Source organism: Notamacropus eugenii, chromosome 1, assembly GCF_028372415.1.
Source record: "Notamacropus eugenii isolate mMacEug1 chromosome 1, mMacEug1.pri_v2, whole genome shotgun sequence".
NCBI lineage: Eukaryota > Metazoa > Chordata > Mammalia > Diprotodontia > Macropodidae > Notamacropus > Notamacropus eugenii.
This window is the reverse complement of record NC_092872.1, coordinates 518280355-518300602: the sequence shown is the minus strand read 5'-3', so window position 1 is coordinate 518300602 and position 20248 is coordinate 518280355. Positions and strand designations below refer to the sequence as shown.

The window sequence follows — 20248 nt, the reverse complement described above, 5'->3', positions numbered from 1 at the left end:
CCAAGCCACGGGCCACCTACCTCTCAATTATGTGTGTCTTCAGTTGAAAGGGAATAGTGGTTGCTGGAGATTGGGAGCCCAGACAAAGCAAACAGCTGGTCAGAAAGATTTCAGCCCGTAGGGGGAGGCTCCAGGTGGGTCTGCTCCCTCCTTATTTACTCTGCAAACCACAGCATCCTTGGGGAATGGGTCTGTTTACCTCTCTCTTTTCCACAGTCCCAGGCCAGACCTCCGGGCCTGTCCTTCTCCCTTTATCAATATGAAATGCTGAATCTTCCTAGCTCAAAGCTATCCATCTTTTCTGGCAGATACTATTTTCACTCCTGGGGTTTTGTTCTTACTAACAATTCAAATACATGAATTTCACAGGAACTCAGAGACAGAAGGGACGAGTCCCTCTTTTTGTATGTGGGGAAACTGAGACAAGAGAGGGGAACTTGCCAAAGGTCACACTGAGAGCTTTATGCTTTTTAAAATTCATCCTTCCAAGGCTGTCATAGGATTTTAGAGCTAAAAATTACCTTAGAATCTAATCCCCATCAATGATAAAGCTGAGGAAATTGTGGATCAAGGAGGTTTAAATAACTGTTATTTTTTTCTCCTAGATTCTTTCTTCTACCCTGATCTAAGTCCTTCCCCTCCTCCTCATGCAACGCCCTTTAAAATCATAAAAAATTAGTTTCAGAAAAGCTAAAGTACCAGCCAAATTGGTTTAGGGTAGAATCCCATGAGTCAACCAAAGGAAAAACTACCGTCTTACTGTCTCCTAATACAAACGTTACTTCAATATGCCACAAGCACTTGTATTCTCAATGGGCAACTGTCCCCTTTCCACACTCCTGACACAACCCTCTAGTTCCCTCATTTCCCTCCTGAAGAGGACTCCATTTTGCCCCATCTTCATCCTAACAAAAATTAAAATGGCTCCCTGCAACACTACTTAAGACTATAAATACCCAAATTTTCTATCTCCCCTAGCACCTAGCACAGTGCTATCTACACACCATAGCGGGAGTGAGAGTCTGTTTCACTGTACTGTCCGCATTGAAAGGGGCCTTAGAGATCATCTGGTCCTACATATCTGGTCTGCTCCTGAGGAAACAAGGCCAAGAACAGGACATATTACTTACTCGAAGTCACTCAGTAAGTGAGCAGGAAACTCTTCTGACTTCTATTCCAATATTTCCTTCCACTTTATCAGGCTACCTGTTGTTACTGAGTCATTCACACAGCATTTTGCAGATGTAAGGACAAAGTTTTATATATTATCTTATAGGATCCTCACAGAAGCATAATTATCGTAATACTCCCTCCTTTAAGGATGAAAAAGCCGAGGTACAGTTAAGATGAAGAGATTAATTACAAAATTACATAAACAAGTCCCATGGTGGTTTCAATATACCACACTGCCAATGTGAGCATCCTTACCAATGACCAAGAGTTTTATAGACCTATAGAGGTAGATAGTTGGTGCAATAGATAGAGCCCTAGACAAATTCAAATCTAACAGCAGCCAATCACTCTGTGACCCTGAGCAAGTCACTTAATTTCTGCCTGCCTCAGTTTGCCAGACCATGAAAAGGGGACAGTAATCCTACCCTCCCAAGATTGTTATGAAGACCAAATGAAATAATATTTCTAAAGTACTTACCAGTTAGGTGACAAAGTGGATAGAGTACTGGGCCTGTAGTCTGAAAGATCTGATTTCAAATCCAGCTTCAGGCACTTACTAGTTGTGTGACATTGGGCAACTCATATCACTTACGCTAATCCCTCGCTAGCTGCTGTTGTTAGCTTGGCACATAAATGCCTGTTATCTATCTATCTAGACAGCAAGATCAAATGTTTTTACTTAAGGAGCCAGAAATCAAACTAGCTGAGATAGACAGGGCTGTTCTCAGACACACAGTGTTTCTAGGGCTAATTCAAATCTCCTCCAATTAGTCTTCCCTGGTCCTGGAGTCACCCTGGTGCACATGAAAGATCATTAAATTTGGAACCCCGACTCAGGTCCCCTCTGGGTATCAGTTTCTTCTTCTGGAAAATGACCTCAAAGTTTCCTTCCAACTCTAAATCATAGGATCTTACATTACATGCAAGTAATCTCTCCTTGTAAGGGCAGCTAGGTGGCATGGTATGTGGAGTACCAGAAGACCTGAGTTCAAGTTAGGCCTAAGACAAGTGTCTGTCACATTAACTCTCTTTGCCTCAGTTTCCTCATCTATAAAATTATCTGAAGAAGGAAGTGGCAAACCACTCCACTATCTTTGCCAAGAAAACCTCAAATGGGGTCAGAAGAGCTGGATTAAACAGGACTGAAACAATTAACCAACAACAATCTCTCCTTGTAACTCCTATTGTTTATACTGTCTGCTGCCTATACATACATATATGTATACACACACACACACACACATATATAATGGTTCTATATAATGACAACCTTTCACAGAAATCAGCATTGATTACATTGGTGACTTCAATGCAAAAGTAGACATAGGGGAAGGTAAGAAAAACTATGAAAATAAAGCACTTAATTCAGATAACCGCAATATGATCTATTTAAACAAGCTATTAATGTTGAAAAATTGGAAAGGTATAAAATTATGACCAATGCAGACTATGACCATTTCCTTATGAAGTTTACCTGATATACATCAATTACCCCAACAAAAAAGCCTAAAAAACACCTCAGCCAGCAAAATCCTACCAAGCAGAGAACAACACGAATTTAGAATATAAACTCATTTCCAAAATCTTACAGAAGAGGATGGAAAATTATGGGCAGTACTGCCTCACAAAATAGAAAGAAGTAGGAGGAAAAAGAACTTTGTAGAAACTTTAGTCCCATTCTAAGTCATATATCTCATGAACATTTAACAGTAAAACAAGAAAAAAAGATAAACTGATTTTAAAAACAGAAAAGACTGTTAAGGTTTCTATTTAAAACAACAACCACCACTCTTATCAACAGAGTAGAAACAGTACATTTTGGCCTCTAAAATCACAGCTCTCATGGGAGGAAACAGAAAGGATACTCACAAAACAAGAAAGCTGAGCAGAGCAGCTGGATTACACCAGGTTATATGGAGGAGGTTCATGTGATAGTAAATTTTGAGGATGCTAAAGGATTAACTCAAGATGGGGGGAAAAGGGAAGGATACCAAATGCTTAGGAAAAAATTCTAGACTTTAGTGTTGCTGCAAAAAAGGCAAGGTAGAAAATATCAACAACTACCTATTAGTCCTACTTTCCCATCTCAGAATAATCTATAACAGCATCCTTGATAAAGGAATAAAAAGTACATAAGCAAGCTACTAAAAACAATATTCTGCAAAAGGCCAACTCTTGGCAATCACAAAACCGTCTGAAAGATATGTAGAAAACATTAGCTTCCATTGCTCCTTTTTTGTTGACATAAAAATGCATTTGATTCAGTAAAGCAAAACTCCATTTCCAATATATACATAGTGGAATAGATAATGTATCATGTCATATAAATCACATAAAATATAAAATCATATAAACAATAAAATGATAAAATTTCTTTAAATAAGTAACAATAGTAATAGCTCAGCTCAACAACCCTCTGATTATTCATGCCAAGTAAAGCACAAAACACAATAAAGGTATTTTATTACTGTTGTTGTGTTTGTCCTTTGTTCTCAAAGAGGACCATCAAATCAAGATGATGACATGACTTGCACTTGACTTTGATTGGAGTGAGGGAGGGCTGTGCAAGGTCACCAACCTCACTTTCTTCTCCTGAGCCATCTGGGTCCAGTGGCCTGATATTCCAAAAAATTTTTTCAGGTAGTTTATTACTGTTACGGAGAATGTCCAACTCAGAATCTAAATTCTAAAGAGGGATTCCCTATAAAAGGGGAAGTCCTCCAGATGCTATTTGTAAATGCCACTATGCTGATTTCTCAAGTCCCAGAATATGACAGAGCCTCCTAAACGATATCCATATCACTTAAAAGTTTGTCCTAACCATACACACAGAAGGAAAAAAGAAAGCAAATTAGTTATCTATTGTCCTGACTGTAGTTGGATGGATAACCCATAGAACTGCCATCTCAGTACACATCAAGGAATTACCAGACCAAGAACTGAACAGGAAGAGGAAAATACCTTTGAAAAACTACACACTGCTTTAAAAAAAAAATTAATTCCTTTTTTTTTTGTCAACTTCATTTCTGAATATATTTCCACTACCCAAATCAGAACCTTACACTTACAACAAAAATATTAAAAAAAAAAAAAAACAGCTTGGGGAAAAACAACCAACAGGCTTCTCAATTACTTCTGATACAACAGAACATGTACAAAAAGATGTCTAAGATTCCACAATCACAGTGGAATGGCCTCTACAATCAATGTATTTTCTCAACTCTTCTCCAAGTCCAGTTTTGGTCATTATAATTTCACTGCCCAGTTACCAGAAGGCAAGGAAGTTGATGGGCAGAATAGAGGCATCAAATTATACAAATAAGGAAAGTAGGGCTCAGGGTGGGAAAGTGATTTAGTCCCTGGTCACAAAGCTAGTAAATGTCAGAATTTTAGAATCAAAAGGTCAGAAACCATGGGACTAATCCCTCCTCAGCATTTTATCGTAACTTCATTCGACTTCAGTACTTCTAAAGACACAAAGTTTTAAGGAAGGGAAACTGAGGACCAGCAAATCAAATTATTCTAGAACCAAAAAGTACCTCAAAGGCCAGCAAGGCTTTTTCTATTCTTGGAGAAAGGGTGTGGTGCCAAGGGGGAAGTTCAATCTCATTTTACAGAGGCAGAGTGATTTGTGCTTCAAACAGGGAAGCAGTTACCTGGCCTAGGTATCCTGCCTCACAGAACTCTCCTGTTCCCAGTATGCCTTGTTGCTTCCCACAAGATTGGGTGACAAGGGGAACAAGAAGGGGAAGGTTGGAGATCAACACAAAATGGCCTCCTCATCCTCCTCCAATGCAGGTGATAAAGCGAAAATCTTATTATAAACAAGTTATTGTGAGCCTGGCTGTTGCAACCACTTAGGGGGTAAGGGGGGAAAGATGAGAGGAAGGCGGATAATTTCTCTCCTAGGAATATCCTAAATCCCTTAATCCCTTCCAGTTTAATTTTTCCCTGTAGAACCTTTGTCTGGATCTCACCGTCACCGATTTGAGTACGTTATCATATGATAAAAGTAGATAGTAAAAGGTAAGCTCCTTGAGAACAGGATCTGTCACTTTTTATCTTTGTATACCCCCTCCCCCTACTTAGCACTCAGGTCTTGCTTATAGAAGGCCATTAACAACTGCTTAATGAAAACCAGAATTGGCTTTCCTTTTCCTCCTCCACAAAAGGAGGCTGTGGCTTCACAACTGCTGTTTCCTATATCAGTTCAAAGCCCAGCTCAAGCCCACCCACTACTGATCTCTTCTTTCCATGGTTTCCTAATGCATCTACTACACATCTATAGATAGTGCATGGCTCTATCTATAATTGTCACTTTGTCTTTTGTCCCTAATAAGGTGGTGAGCCCCAGGAGAGAATTCTTGGAGACTGGCCTCCTCCTCAAAACCTACACAAATAACCCCTTTCTTCTCAGAGACTGCATGCAGGGAATGCAGCACTGGACTGGATTCTAGTGTCTCCTCTTCCTCTGACTGCACAATTCTCTTCCACTTCAGGCCCAACACCTAACTGTCAGCTCAACACACACATATTAGCTTAAATGCTAGTTGACTGAACTGTGCCTTCAACAGAAACAGAGAAGTTAGGTGGAGGGGGAGGATACGGAGCCCTGCTTTGGACTTGTTAAGACTGAGTTATGCCTAGAAAAAGGAAGAAAGCAAGCAAGCATTTTTAGACCCTTATGTGAAAAGCACTGTGCTAAGCGCTAGGGAGAAAGAAAAGAAAGAAGGAAAAAAAGAAAGAAAATAGGAAGGAAGGAAGGAAGGAAGGAAGGCAGGAAGGAAGGAAGAAAGGAAGGAAGGAAGGAAGGAAGGAAGGAAGGAAGGAAGGAAGGAAGGAAGGAAGAAAGAAAGAAAGAAAGAAAGAAAGAAAGAAAGAGAGAGAATTTAGGAGTCCCAACTCCACAGACTGACCCTAAAGAATGCAAGAGCTGTAAAGGAGAATAATATAAGAGATAATATAGAACAACTTCATTTTATGGAAAAGAAAACAAGAGGACCAGAGGACTTGCCCAGGGTCACACAGTAAGCTAATGTCTGAATCAGGATTTGAACCCTGTACCTAATAATGCTCTACCATGAGACCCATGCTCCACTCCTTTCCACAACCTGCCCCCTTCTTCAGTCCCCAGAAGGAGAGGGTCTTTCATAACTGAACATGGTGGAGTCTGGAGATGTCCCCTAACATAAGAACCTATCCTTTCTTTCCTGTTTTCATTCCTGAAGCAGGCTAAGCCCCAGCTCCCAAGCCAGGGCCTGGGCTGGGTTTTGGGAAAATCAGAAAGGAATCTCCAATGGGATCCCAGAGCAGAGCTGCACTATTTTTACATACTCTCCCATTTGTGTATTGTTTGCCGGGCAGAGAGCACACTCCCCTATTGCCCAAAAAGGATTACTCACCCACCAATCCCAGAAACAATTGTTTGGGGAGAAAGGAGAAAAGAAACTCTCCCACTTAAGAAAAACAAAAACAACTTGGAGGTCATTGTCTTCAGCCATCAAGTGTCAGCTTCCATTGTTTCTAGCTCACATTCCAGTCATTGTCCATGCGCTATCCACCAAAGGGACCCCAGCCCCTTTCTTGCTCCTTACCTCCCACAGCCAAGAAACCACTTTGTTCAGTTTTTAATTTTTCTTAAATGGGTTTAGAATATGCTCATCCTATTGAGAATACCACCCAAAGCAGGCCTAAGCTAAGGCTGCCCTGGGTTTTTAGTCTTGGCTCTATAGCCTTAAGTAAGTTATTTCCAATTCTCTAAGCCCTCCTCTACAATGTAAAATGAAATGAAAAGGCACTGGATTTATCTGGGAGCCACAAACATTTTTTAAAATAGTTTGATGACTAGTTCAATACCACTGGTTTCCTTTGTAATCTTATGTATTTTAGTCTGTGCATTTCAAAATCATTATTCTGAGATGAGGTCCATACTGTTCACAGCTTCAGGGGTCCGTGACCCAGAAAAGGTGAAGGACGCCAGCTTTAGGCAATGGGGAATGTAAATTTTTTGTGCTCCTGGAGCTGCTGGAAATATTCTTCTCTCCCAACACCTTGAATTAATGATCTCTAAAGTTCCTTCCAGTTATAAATCTTGATTCTATAATATTTACTGGCCCTTCTCCAGATCTAACACTTTTAAGTTTTACTTTTTAAGTAAAGTCTCTTTAGTTCTGATATTCTAAGTCTTCTCTTTTACCCAGAATCTCCTCCTCTTCCTCTTCCTGACTTCAATATTTATTTCAGCCTGTGACTTCACCATCCATCCTTGCTCCCATGTCTGAACCTCTGAGTTTAACTTTGACTCTTCCTTCTTTCTCATATCCAATCAATTATCAAATTTTGTCAATTACACAATCACATCTGACCCTTTTTTAACGTACCCATTGTCACCACCCACATGCTTCTCCTTCTGCTTCTAATGCTCACCAGAAAAGAAGCAACCAGTAGAATCCAAGAGCATTGAATAAATTGCCTTCAGGTTGCAAGGAACTTCTTGAGCAGGCTCTTAGGGAGATAAAAAACCTCTCCAGTAACTTACATTCTACTGAAGAAACACAACATATATATGAAAGCAGATAAATGATGATTTGAAGAGAAAGAATGTTAACAAGTAGAATCATCAGGAAAGGTTTTTCATTTTTGTCTTTACTGTGCCAGTTAGGTTTTTTCACTCATTATCAAATGAATATAGCTATGACATCTATAAAGAACAGCTACCAGGCTGCATCCATACTGGGGCAGCTTCCCAGGACTGAAAGCTGTAACAGGTTGAGTTAGAGCCGACCTCTGCCCATCGTAGGCCATTACACCGAGAGCCTGCCTAGGTAAACTAGGGGCTTGTTGGTAGGGGTGGAACTAGATGGCGCTAGGAAGAAGGGTCTTGTCCTTGTTGGCAACGTGGCAGTTCCGGGTACAGTTCTGGGTGCGTGGTGGAGAAGACATCCATATAAGGAAGATTGTTAGGTGATAGGTTCATTGTACATGCTTAGGTATGTTTATGTCATTAAGACTATATATGTATGTGAGCTAGCTCGAATAAACGGAGTTCATCGCCACCTTGCCTCCCGCCTCATTCATTACTCGCTAGATCAAGACTCTTGCTGGACAAGAAGCTTGGGTTTGGGGTTTCAGAGACCCGTGAACCCCAACAGAAAGCCTTGCCATTCCCAAGGCTCTTGGGTTCAGGCTTCTGGGCTGTCTCCATCAGGCTCTGAGAAGAGGTGGTAGCCAAGGCGGTGGTAGTGGACAGACCTGCCTGGCTGACCCTCACAAGACTCCTGTGCTTCACAGCCTGATGATGACAGTTAGCTAGCAACTGTTGCCAGTGGTGATGAAGGTGTAACCCTTCTTCCCCATATATTAATTAATAAAATGTAATAAATACTTGTTGATTCTTCCCTACTCTAACCCCAAAAGGTTCATTAAAACACCATGTGACCGTGTTCTTCCTTTACTACCAAATATGTGTAAAGGGCTCACCACAGTGTTTGGCACATAGTGGGTGTTTAATTATACTTCTCCCCTTTCCTTTCCCCTTTTCTCCCTTCCCTCAATCATTATTTGATTTGTCAAGACAATCTTCCTGTTTCCTTATTCATAAAATGACAGAAAGGTCCCATCCACCTCTTTATTTGCCTCAAATACAACTTTACCTTAAATGAAGTCTCCTCTGTGATGTTCTCTCTGGACCTTTTGGCTTTGTACGGACCCTGTCTAATGCACATATCATATAATAAAGCACATTACAATTATCTGTGTGTCTAATTTCCCCTTTCAGTCCCACAGGATCCTCTGCTCCAAAAAGACAGGAATTATGTCCTTATCTCAATTTTATATCTCGCCAAGATCTCTGTATATACTGTTCTTTGTATACCAAAAAAGTGGATAAAGATTTGAGCAACTCCTCACATATTCCAAGTAGCCTGAACTAACCTTTCCCACCTCTCAACACTGTAGAAGTACTATGCCATCCATTAGTACCTTTCCTTGATATGAGAATCACAACCCCAAGCCAGGGAATCCATCTCAGGTCAATGACAGCAAAGCCAAGAAAACTAATGGACACTTAGTGTCTATTTCTACTTCCACTCCCTCCTCCAGTGAGGAAAGACCATGTAAAGGAGGGGGAAAGAGGAAGATCTACTAGGAAATTTCTGAAGCTCAGAGCGGGGGAGTGGGAAAGGAACTGGGGGTTACCTGGGGAAGAATTCAAAACCAAGAAGGAGAAAGTCTTTCCAGATGATGCTGAGAGTAAAAATCATTTCAAGTTTTATAGGAGCAAACACTGTCAAAGAATATTATTTCATTTGACTTTAACAACAACCCTGTGAGGTGCAGATTACCTTCTACAGATGATGTCACTGAGCCTCATGGCCATAGGTTTTCCCAAGGTCATACAGGCAGGTAAATAACAGTCAGGTCTGCAACCTGGGTCTGTTTCCTCACAAACCTCTAATACCAGATTACAATGGGGAGGCTGAGGATTCTTTATTCTTCTAGAAGTCAAGCCTGGCTCACAGGATCAAGAGATCAAAATCTGAAAACTGGAAGGAACCTTGGAGGTTCCTCAATGACACATGAGGAGCTATGAGGGACAGAAAAGTGAACATGCACACAAGGTCACACAAAGGAACAGAGCAGGGATTTCAGCCCTAACCTTGTTTGTGTCTCCTTTCCATTGTACTATAATGACAAGCAGTGTGAACATCAGTAACCTAATATTTTCCTATAGATAAACAACTTACTTAAACTTAACCAGTTGCTTCTGCCAACACCCTCTGTTTCTTAAATCTTTAAATTAAATTTTAAATTTTTTCCCTCTAATGAGTATTTCTGGCAGTTATTAGTCACAGCTAACTCAGGTGGCCTAGTAGATACCGCACATAGAGTCAGGAAGACCTGGGTTCACATAAGGCCTCAGACATTTACTAGCTGTGTAACCCTGGGCAGTCACTTAATCCTGTTTGCCTCAGTTTCCTCATTTGTAAAATGTGCTGGGGAAAAGACATGGTAAACTACTCGAGTATCTTTGCCAAGAAAACTCCAAATGGGGACATGAATGAAGGACAACAGCACAAGCTGTCGACCAGACATCCAGTTTGAGAAGTTTGAAAGGTAGTTGTAGATACAAGATCAGACATCTTCCTCTCCTATCCCCAGTGAGAAACCAAGGAAAAAAATCCTGTTACAAACATGTCTAATCAAGTCACACAAACTCCCATACTGACCATGTCCAAAAATATATGTGTGTGTACACACACATATCATTCCAATTAACTTTTCTGAACCTGTTTCCCTATCACCAGATGAGACTAGATGAGCCCCAAACCCTAACTCATGTCTAAGAGTGTCCTGTCCACTACCCTATGCAAAAGGTGAGATGGTTATAAGAGGGCCAAGAGCCATAGGCCCCTAGTCCTGCAAGGAGGCAGGACTGGAGTCCTGTTAGTGCTCAGTACAGAGTACACAAAGGGAAGATGAGTCATAAGTGCTCCCAATCCTGGCTCACGTAAGACTTTTCTGCAATGCCCTTAGCTTTCACAGTCCTCTTCCTTCCTTCCTCTTTCCCTGGTGTACCCTCTCTTCAGTCCAGTCCACTTCCTTCTTCCCTCCAAATACCTGGGTTGGTGCCTTTTTCTCCTCCTCCTCCTCTGTCCAGATCCCAACAATGATGAACACACAATTTACAAAGCTTCACACACACACACACACACACACACACACACACACACAATTATTAGGCAGCTACTACAAGGAATATTACCCCCATTTTATAGATGATGAAACTGAGGCCTGAGAAAGACCACAAACATTTACTGAGTGACTACTGTAAGCAAGTGTAATGCTGCAGGGAGGGAGAATATGAAATGTAAAGAAGCCATCATCCCTGTCCTCACAAAGTTATAGTGTAAAGAGGAGGAGATGCAAAGACAGGTAACAATGATGTGCAATATTACATAATAAATGCATTACAGAAATAAAGAACACTTACGTGAAGCTCAAAGAGGAAACTGGGAAAGCTTCCTAGGACGTGGCTTTTGAGTTGGGAATTCAACTGAGCAGGGAAAGCACATTCTAGAAACAGGCACAGACTACAGCGATAGCAAGGGCAAAGAGGTAAGAGAATACAGTCTGTTGGGGGTTAGAAAGAATAGATAGGAAGGAGGAAAGAACATCTTGGCTTGTCAGAAGCATAGGAGACAGAGCTGAAAAGTCAGGGTGGTTAAGTCAATGGGTTCAAAAAGCCAGTTCAAACCTCAGCCGAGCTATTTTATAACCATGTGACCCAGGGAAGCTGAGGACCTTTTCCTGTTTCCCTGATCTGTAAAATGAAGATAGCGTACTAAATGATGGCCAGAGAAAAGCTCGGTCTAAATCCTAAGGTGGTTGGGTTTTATGATTTCAGGATCAGTGCTCTCTGTCCACTTCTTCAACCTAAACCTCCATCAAGGAAGGCCTTATCTACCTTGTCACTCCATCTTCAAGGCTGTGCCTAAATGGAAGAAAGGAGAGACCAGTAATTGGGATCCTCCAGTCTAGTAGGTCATGTGGGGCCCTCCAGCCTCAGCCCCATTTACACAGAACCACAGTCTCCATATGGTTTTTTCCCCTAGTCTTTCCTAGGCTGATTAGACTGAATTCTAAGACCAGGAATGGGTGGAGGGAAATGATTAAAGTCCAACTCTGCACAATAGATTTCCCACAACAGAAAGGACTATGTGCTTCCTTCTGGGCAAACACTGAGGCTCTAAAGTCTTCTTTCCAAGGGTCCTGAAAATGTCTGAGAGACCAAGAAAGCATCCAGGCACAGCTGATACGATCACTTTATCAGGCAAGGTGGGGGTGGGGGGAAACTGACTGGACCTCCAAAGAAGAAAAGAGGGCTGAGGTACCTAAGAGTGCAAAAAGACATGAAAAGAAACCACATCGGTATCTCTATCTTAGACCCAAAGGTCAGGCTGTGCTTGAAGGTCGGTGATGGTCAGTGCAAAAGTGAGACAGAATAAAGAGGGGGAGGGGGAGAACCTTCTAGTCATTTTGGCTCATCATTGTCTCCCACGCATATTCCACTAGATTTTTTTATAGTTTCCAATTACATGCAAAAACATTCAATAATCTTTTTTTAAATACTGATTTCCAAATTCTCTCTTTCCTTCTTGCCCCTTCCCTTCTCCTTGAGAAGGCAAACAATTTGATTTTCATTATATATAAGGTCATGAAAAAAGATTTCCATTTTAGTCATACTGCAAAAGAACACAAAAATAAAACAATAAAAATAAAGAATACAAGAAGGTCTGGTTCAATATTAGGACAACTATCAGTATAAATGGTCATATCAATAACACTAACAAATAAAAACCATACAATCACATCCGTAGATGCACACCACTAAGCTTAAGTAAAACTCCCAAGCATTTGATTCTTAGAACACTGAATGAAAGAACCTGAAGCGGATCTTAGAAAGCGAATGTCAAAGCTAGCAGCTGCAATAGAACATCAAATACCAGAGATAGATGGGAACTTAGACATCCCGTTCAACCATTACTTTACATATTTTTCTAAACAAAACAAGGATCAGAAAAGAAAAAGAACTGGCTGAAGGTCACATAGTGGTGGCAGAGCTGGTACTAGAAAACCAAGGTCTCTGCCCTGGAAACCCAGAGCTCTTTCCACTATGCAGCACTGCCTCCCCTTCTCTGAAAAAAGAACCTTTGAAAATACAAGTTGGAGGAGATCTTGTGGAGGCGCTGTCACCACTGTCAAAGCAATTTGTTAATTCATCAAAAGGACTATAAAATTTTGCCTCTTTTAATTACAGAGCTTCTTCACCCCAAGATTAGAAAAACAGTATTTGTGAAGCTTTGTGTTTTTAAAGTCACTTTGTCCACTTGTCCGTCAGAACACCCACAGGAACCCAACTTGGTTGTTTTGGCTGTTTTACGTAATATATTTTTGAGAGAAAGGAAACTGCAACAGAGCCTGACAATTCGTCCATCAGAAGCACTGCCATATTTTTGCTGAATCTATACTACATTCATGGGAAGTGGTGGCTGGATCAACAACCTTTTGGGTAGGGGGAGGCAGGGAAATATCCAATATACACTTTTAAGTTTAAATTACATTATTCACTTTTTCTCCATTTTTTTAAGTCCAGACAATCAAGAAAGCAATATAGCTAGAGGCCTAAGTTGTAGCAATTTAAGTGTTCATGCTCACATCGAAAATTTAACAATCGTGAGCTGCTGTGAGCTCCATTCAGCACATGTATGTGGCATGAGAGTATGGGAGTCTTTGACCACATACACCACTGGGGCAATACTCTGAGAAAGACAGATTAAGAATCTTTCTGAAATGTGAGGGGGAATGAAGGGGCACCTCTATTAGTTATACAACAATTCTATGCTAAATCCTTCCTCCATACTCAGACCTTGCTAAGCTAATAGAAAGTTTCAGGAATGTGTCAGGAAAGACTCGGGAAAGTTGCATCCAAATCTTAGTTTTAACCCCTGGGGGCAAGCTATTTTTAGTCTCTCTGCACTTGGGTTTCTTGCTCTGTAAAAGGGGAATCATAATCCTTACGGTAACCACCCCACAGGTATTGTAGGAAAAGTCTTTTGTAAAATTTAAATCCCTCCAGAAATTTAAGTTATTATTAAGCACTATGGGTCAAACAAAGCAGGACAAGATTCTTTCCTTAGGAAGCTCATTTGTTGTACAGATGGCACTCAAGCAGGAAAGAATTTGAGGAATAAGTACCAGGAATCAATATAGCTTCACCAAGAACAGGTCCTGCCAGACTAACTTCATCTCCTTTTTGGAGAGGATTGATTACTAAACTAGGAGATGAGGTGGACGCTATGGATAGAATTTACCAGGATTTTATCAAAGCTTTTTAAAAAAGTAGTGCATGCTATTCTTGTGGAAAATATGGCTATGCATTAGATTATCATACAATCAGCTGGACTCAGAGCTGATTGGACAATGGGCGTCAAGATCAATATGGCAGGAGGACTCCCTGATATTTTTATCAATGACTTGGATAAAAGTATAGAAAGTATTCACATCAAATTTACAAATGATACCATGCTGGGAAGGATGACATAGCCAGGTTCCAAAAGGTCCTGCTAAAGTATGGGGCTGAATCCAGTCTCAGCAGGGATAAATGTTAAAAATCTTATATTTAAACCTCAAAAAAAAAAAAAAACAGCTTTGCAAGTATAAGATGGGAAAGGCATAGATAGAAAGTCACTATGAAAAAGATCAAGGGGTTTTAATGGACTCCAAGCTCAGTATAAGTTAAGTCCCAACTAAAATTCTACCTTCATCTAGGGAAGTCTTCCCCTATCCCTCTTAATTCTAGTTCCTAAAGGCCGTCTGTTTTCCTGTTTATCCTGTATAGAGTTGCTTTGTATATATTTGCTTGCATTATCTCCCCCTAGATTGTTAGCTCCTTGGGGGGAGGGGCTGCCTTTTCCTCTTTTTGTATTCCCAGGATTTAGCACAGTGCCTGTTGTGATGTAGAGCAAATGTCATCTTGGGAGGGCCTAAGAGAGCCATCACTTCCAGAAATAAAAAGATGCCCTCATCAGACCTCTTTGGATTATGGTGGTCAGTTCTGGGAGCCATGAAGGATTCTGATAAACTGGAAAGTGTCCAGGGAGAGAACAAAAAATCTGGTAAGGTCCTTGATACCATGACATAGAGAAACTAGGAATGTTTAACCTGGAGAAGGGAAGACATGACAAGAGGGTCATGACAATGGTCTTCAAGTGTCTGAAAGGGTGTTACATGGAGGAGAAGATTAGACTTGGTTCTGTTTGACCCTCTGGCACAGAAAGGAGGGGGAGATCAGTAAGAGGCAATTTCAGACTTGTTGTCAGGTTCTCCTGTTAGGAAAAAATCCTATTAGGAGGTTTTTACCTCCTAACAATTAGAACTGTATGCCAAAGTGCAATGTGCTGAGAGGCAGTGGGTTCCCATTCATTCGTCTTCCGGCAGAGATGGAATAATGTCTCATCAGGTGAGCTACACTAGGAATTTCTTAGGTCTGGAAGGCAGCTGAAGTCCCTTCTAACTCTTACATTCTAATAATCTGTGCTCAGGTTAGTGGGACCATCTGCAACAGGAGTCACAGTCAGGAAAGGCTTTTCTGGGAGAAGAGGGGACTGAGCTTTGAGGGACAAGTAAGATTTGAAGAGGCAGGAGGGAAGGAAGAGAGGAAGCAAAAGGTAGGAAGGACTGATGGAGTGTTCTTCCAGGTCTGGGGCTCTGAGACTGCAGAATTCTCAGATTCCCATTTTCAGCTGACCAGTTCCAAAGCTCACGCAGCACAGGCTTGCTTATGGTTTTGATGCCCAGGCTTCCTAAACTAAGAGAAACCCAAGTCTTCTCAAGCCATCTGCCTCTGGGTCCTGGGCCTCTTCCCTCCCCCACCCCCATCCCAAGACTGCCAGACCTGAAATGATGTGTGTGCGGCTGTCAACAATCCTTTCCTTGGCTTTCTGACTTCCTTTTCAGTTGTCACTAGGGGAAGCTCCCATGAAAGAATGAGGAACTGGGCCATTTGTTCTGAGAAAACAGTAAAGCTAGATTCAGGATGTACACAGCACGCAGGTTGTGTACTCAAGCTCTAAGTTGTAGCCATGGCTGATTTCCGAAGTGTTAATGCTCACACTGAAAATTTAACGATCAGTAGCTGGCATGAGCTCCCTCCAGCACACCCATGTATGTGGCATGGGAGCATGGGAATCTTGTACCAAATACACTCATGGGGCAATACTCAGAGACAGACAGAGGTACATTCATGTCTACAGGGACATGCAATATTACCTTTATATGTCTTCATGCAATACCTGAGAGACAGCATAACAGAGTGAAAGTCCTGAATTTGAATCCTACCTCAGTTACTCCCTAGCTGTGAGACTAAAGGTAAATAACAGTCTCTCAGAATCTCGGTTTCTTCATCATATTTCACTATGCACAGGTGGATTAAAAGATTAGAAAATGTTCTACAAAGCTATGATTTAATTATGTTTGTCATCATCCTCTGTTGTTACCTCATACAGCCTCTCTACTTCAAGCTTGGACTTTGCTCCTACAGTCAGTCATTTCTTCAGATCCTCAGTTTTCCCATTTATAAAAGGGGAATACTTGTACTACCTAACATGGATACTTCATGGGGCTGTTAGAAGAGGGAAACAACCTGGAAACCTTAAACCCCTATATAAAATCAAACACCTCCATTCCCATCCCTATCTTCTCTCCCAATATAACACTTAGGGTCCATGCTACACAACTGACCACAGGATACTTACTAGCAGGGTAACCTTGGGCAAGTAATTTCACTTCCCTAAGAAACTCACTAGAAACGAATTGGACTGCAAGATCTCTAAGGTTCTTCACAAGCTCTAACATTTCATGTCCCTGAATCACTGACAATCTTTTTCAAAGGCAGAGCATCTGTAGCAGAGAGGTTCTCTGTTCACATTCCCAAATCTACTCAACTTTGCCCTTTTTCCCTACAAACCTCAGCCCAGTCCTAAAGTCACCCTTTCTGTACTTCCCTCTCTCTTCTGAGGACCCAGAGGGTTCAGCAGCGAAAGCCTTGTGTGGATATCCCTGTGATATTGGAGAATGTCTTGTCTCTTTGGCAACGTCTCCCCCACAGAAATAAGAACCCACCTCATAGGAGCAGCACTGGGGAAAAGAGTTATTCTGGGCTTCGGGGGTGGCCTGTACTCATTCTCCAGCCCAGTGGCCACCTGCCCCGTGGGAAAGCGTTAAGTGACTGACTGTACCTTTGCCAGAGAGAGAGTCGGGGAGAAGGGTGTGTGGGTGATCTGCCACATTCTGAAGGGAACTATCTCCTCATCAATCTGCTCACTATCAGAATTATCCCACGGTGGTCAGGAAACTAGGGGCTTGATCCTTAAAATTATAATGACCTCAAAGGGCATCATCTCACTGGATTCATTCTCTACCCCATTCTACACGTGAGGAAACTTCAGAGAGGTTTAAGAGATTTGCTCAGTCACAAAGCTAGTAAGTGTATGAGACAAGATTTGAATCCAGGTCTTAAATCCACCATTTAAACCCCCTATACCAGCCTGCCTTTTTGTAATGGTCTGGGGGCAGGGGAGGGGCCAGCAATATACAATCTGTTCCTTGACTCATTTACTCATTTTATTTTTACTTCCTAGGATGCAGCAATGCTTGTTAAAAATTCCTGTCCTCCTTCCCTTCCTTCTCCTAGCCTCACAGCAAGCCAAAAGCAATTGCTCTTGCGATCTCAGTTCCTGAGGGGTCCCCTCCTCCCACCCAGCTCCTACCTAAAATTATATTGAAAGACTAGCTACTTGTAACACACCTTTGTGGTCCACAGAGTATGGACTTCTTTGCCCTTGATGTTTGATGGGGACGAGGGATTGAGAGGGCTGGCACTAGAAAATGGTGTGGCCCTTTGCTCACTGGTCAACATCCTAAGTGCCACAGTATTTGCCAGTGCCAACTCTCTCAACCCCCCAGTGAGCAGTCTATTAATTAAGGTTTCCTCAGGTTGGGAGAACCATCTATTACAGCATCCTAACAAGTATGCCCAACTTGGGGTCAGCTAGGCAGCGCGGTAAATAGAGCACCGAACCTAAAGGCAAGACGATCCGAATTCAAATTAGGCCTCCAACACTGACTAGCTATGCAAACAAGTCACTTCACCCTGTTTGCCTCAGTTTCCTCATCTGTAAAATGAGCTGGAGAAGGCAATGGCAAACCACTCCAGTATCTTTGCCAAAGAAACAACAGGGGTCCCAAAGAGTTGAAAAACAACAAAATCCAGGGCACAGAGAGGGGGGCAGAGTAGACCCATGTCCAGCGTCCACATTTGCCCTGCTCCTTCCGTCCTGAAGCCCTGTGCTCTAACTTGACCATACAAATATGCAGCCCTCCTGGCCACATCCTACTATTTCCTAGGAAAGTGATCATTTTCAGGTCATTTATAGCAAAGCTGCTATCGTTAAGCCTTCTGACTGACAGCAATGAGACAGAATCCCATTCTACGCAACATACATGTATTAAACAGTTACTAGTCCTGGACCTAAAGTCAGGAGAGCTGGGTTCTAGTACCTACTCTATGACCCTTCTATGAACCGCAGTTTCCCCAAACATAAAATGAAGGGGTTGTATAGCACAGTACACTGGAAAGAACAAAGAACCTGAGTTCAAACCCTAGTCCTTCTTAACCACGTGTGTGATCTTGGATAGAAGAGTAACTGCCTCTCTTGCTATCAGTTTCCTCCTCTGTAAAATGAGGGAGTTGGACTGAGGTCATTTCCAACTCTAGATCGATGACCCAATGACCTGTCTCTGATGATCAAGAGGAGGAAGAACTCTGCTTTTTGTTTTCCCTTCCTGTGTCATGCCCAGGCTCAGTGATGTCGACACTTTATTTCCCACCAACTGTGTGATGTGGAGGTAACCTAAGATGTTTCAACCCCTCCCCCTGGGATAGATTTCCATGGGGATGCTTCACAGACCTCAAGGTCCTCTTTTGCCCATCCCTCAAAAAGCACAGGGCCCCCTGTTCAAAGTCATGTGACAGAGAAAAGGATTATTAACCAGGGTGGGACTGATTACTCAGGTGTCAAAGGGGGCCCCTTTCTGGCATTCTGTCACCAGCCTAGCAACAGGCCCTTAGATGCCAGGACAGCACCATGGCAACCCACTGGGCCACCCCAAGAGGCGGTAAGCTAAAGAGGGGGAAGGGGGAAATATGGGAAGGAAGAAGACAGCTCTCTTGCACTCAAAATATCAGAGAGTGCATTTGTATGATCTTTCATAACTTAAAGTGCTTTCCTAGCAACAAAACTATAAAAGAACACATTAGCCCCATTTTAAAAATGGGTAAACTGAGGCCCAAAAAGGGGAGTAACTTACAATCATAAAGTCAAGTTACAGAGTCAGATCATCAATCCTTTTAATCAAAATACTTTGAATACAAATTACATGGACATCCTTCTATAAAAAAGCTCCCAAAATTTCTAAGCAACATTTCAAGATGTCTGTTTTTTTTTCTTCCTACCATCATCCACCAAAGCTCCAAACTCAATGAGATGCAAGGAAGACCAAGGAAGTGCAGATGAACCCTAACAGACTCTCATTACACAGACTGCCAAATTGTATCCTCAGAACAAAATCCTGAAAGTGTATAACTTACTCTGTAACCTTGGGCTAAGTGACCACCCTTCTGGGCCTCAGTTTCAAGTTCTGTAAAAGTTGATCATCTACTAACCTTCCAGTTTCCTTCCCTTTTTCGTGCTACGTGTATGTGTGGTCTCTTCCAACTTATATATTCCACGTTCCATGATTCAAACAGGTGTTAGCTACCCTTCTCCCAACATGACTTTTGTGACAGCTTGGCTGTTAGAAAACATAGGTTAAGAAAACCTACATTGATTTCTGAGGATGCTGACCCAATGTTCTTAAAAATTCTAGGTACCAAAGGTCTCCAAAATCTGGACCAACTGGATAAGTCATATCTACCTCAGATCCCCAAGCATAAAAGAAAAAGGAACAGCCAACATGGTACCCTGATAAATAGCATCTAACACCTGGGTCTTTATCCCTTCTATGCCACTAAACCCAATAGCCATTCCATTGGTAGACAGCTCTAATAAGAAATTAAGTCAAGTGAGAGGCCTAACCATTCAGAGTCAAATAAGGATAATACCGGCCCTGTCTCACAAAGCTGGGTCAAATGAGAAACAAATCAGAGGAACATAAATCAGGATCTGGAAGGTATTTTACAGAGGACAGATGAGGAAACTGGCCCAAGTCATCCACTTAGGAAACAGCAGAACTATAATCCAAACCAAGGTCATGTGACTCCAACTCAAGCATTCATTCCACTATACTACTCTGGAGCATATATACTGTACCACTAGTCTGGAGTACTCTGGAGGCAGCTAGGTAGCTCAGATGAATAAAGTGCTGTACCTCAAGTCAGGACCTCCAGACCTGAGTTCAAATCAACCTCAGACATTTACTATGTGACCTTGGACAAGTCACTGGACCCTTTTTCTGT

The 20248-nt window shown here is 41.9% G+C and overlaps 1 protein-coding gene across 1 annotated transcript in view; it reads right to left on the bottom strand.

The window, feature by feature from the left end:
- The window catches only part of PREX1 (phosphatidylinositol-3,4,5-trisphosphate dependent Rac exchange factor 1), a 227343-nt gene that overhangs the window by 152749 nt on the left and 54346 nt on the right, over positions 1 to 20248 (bottom strand). The gene's annotated exons all lie outside the window — the stretch shown is intronic.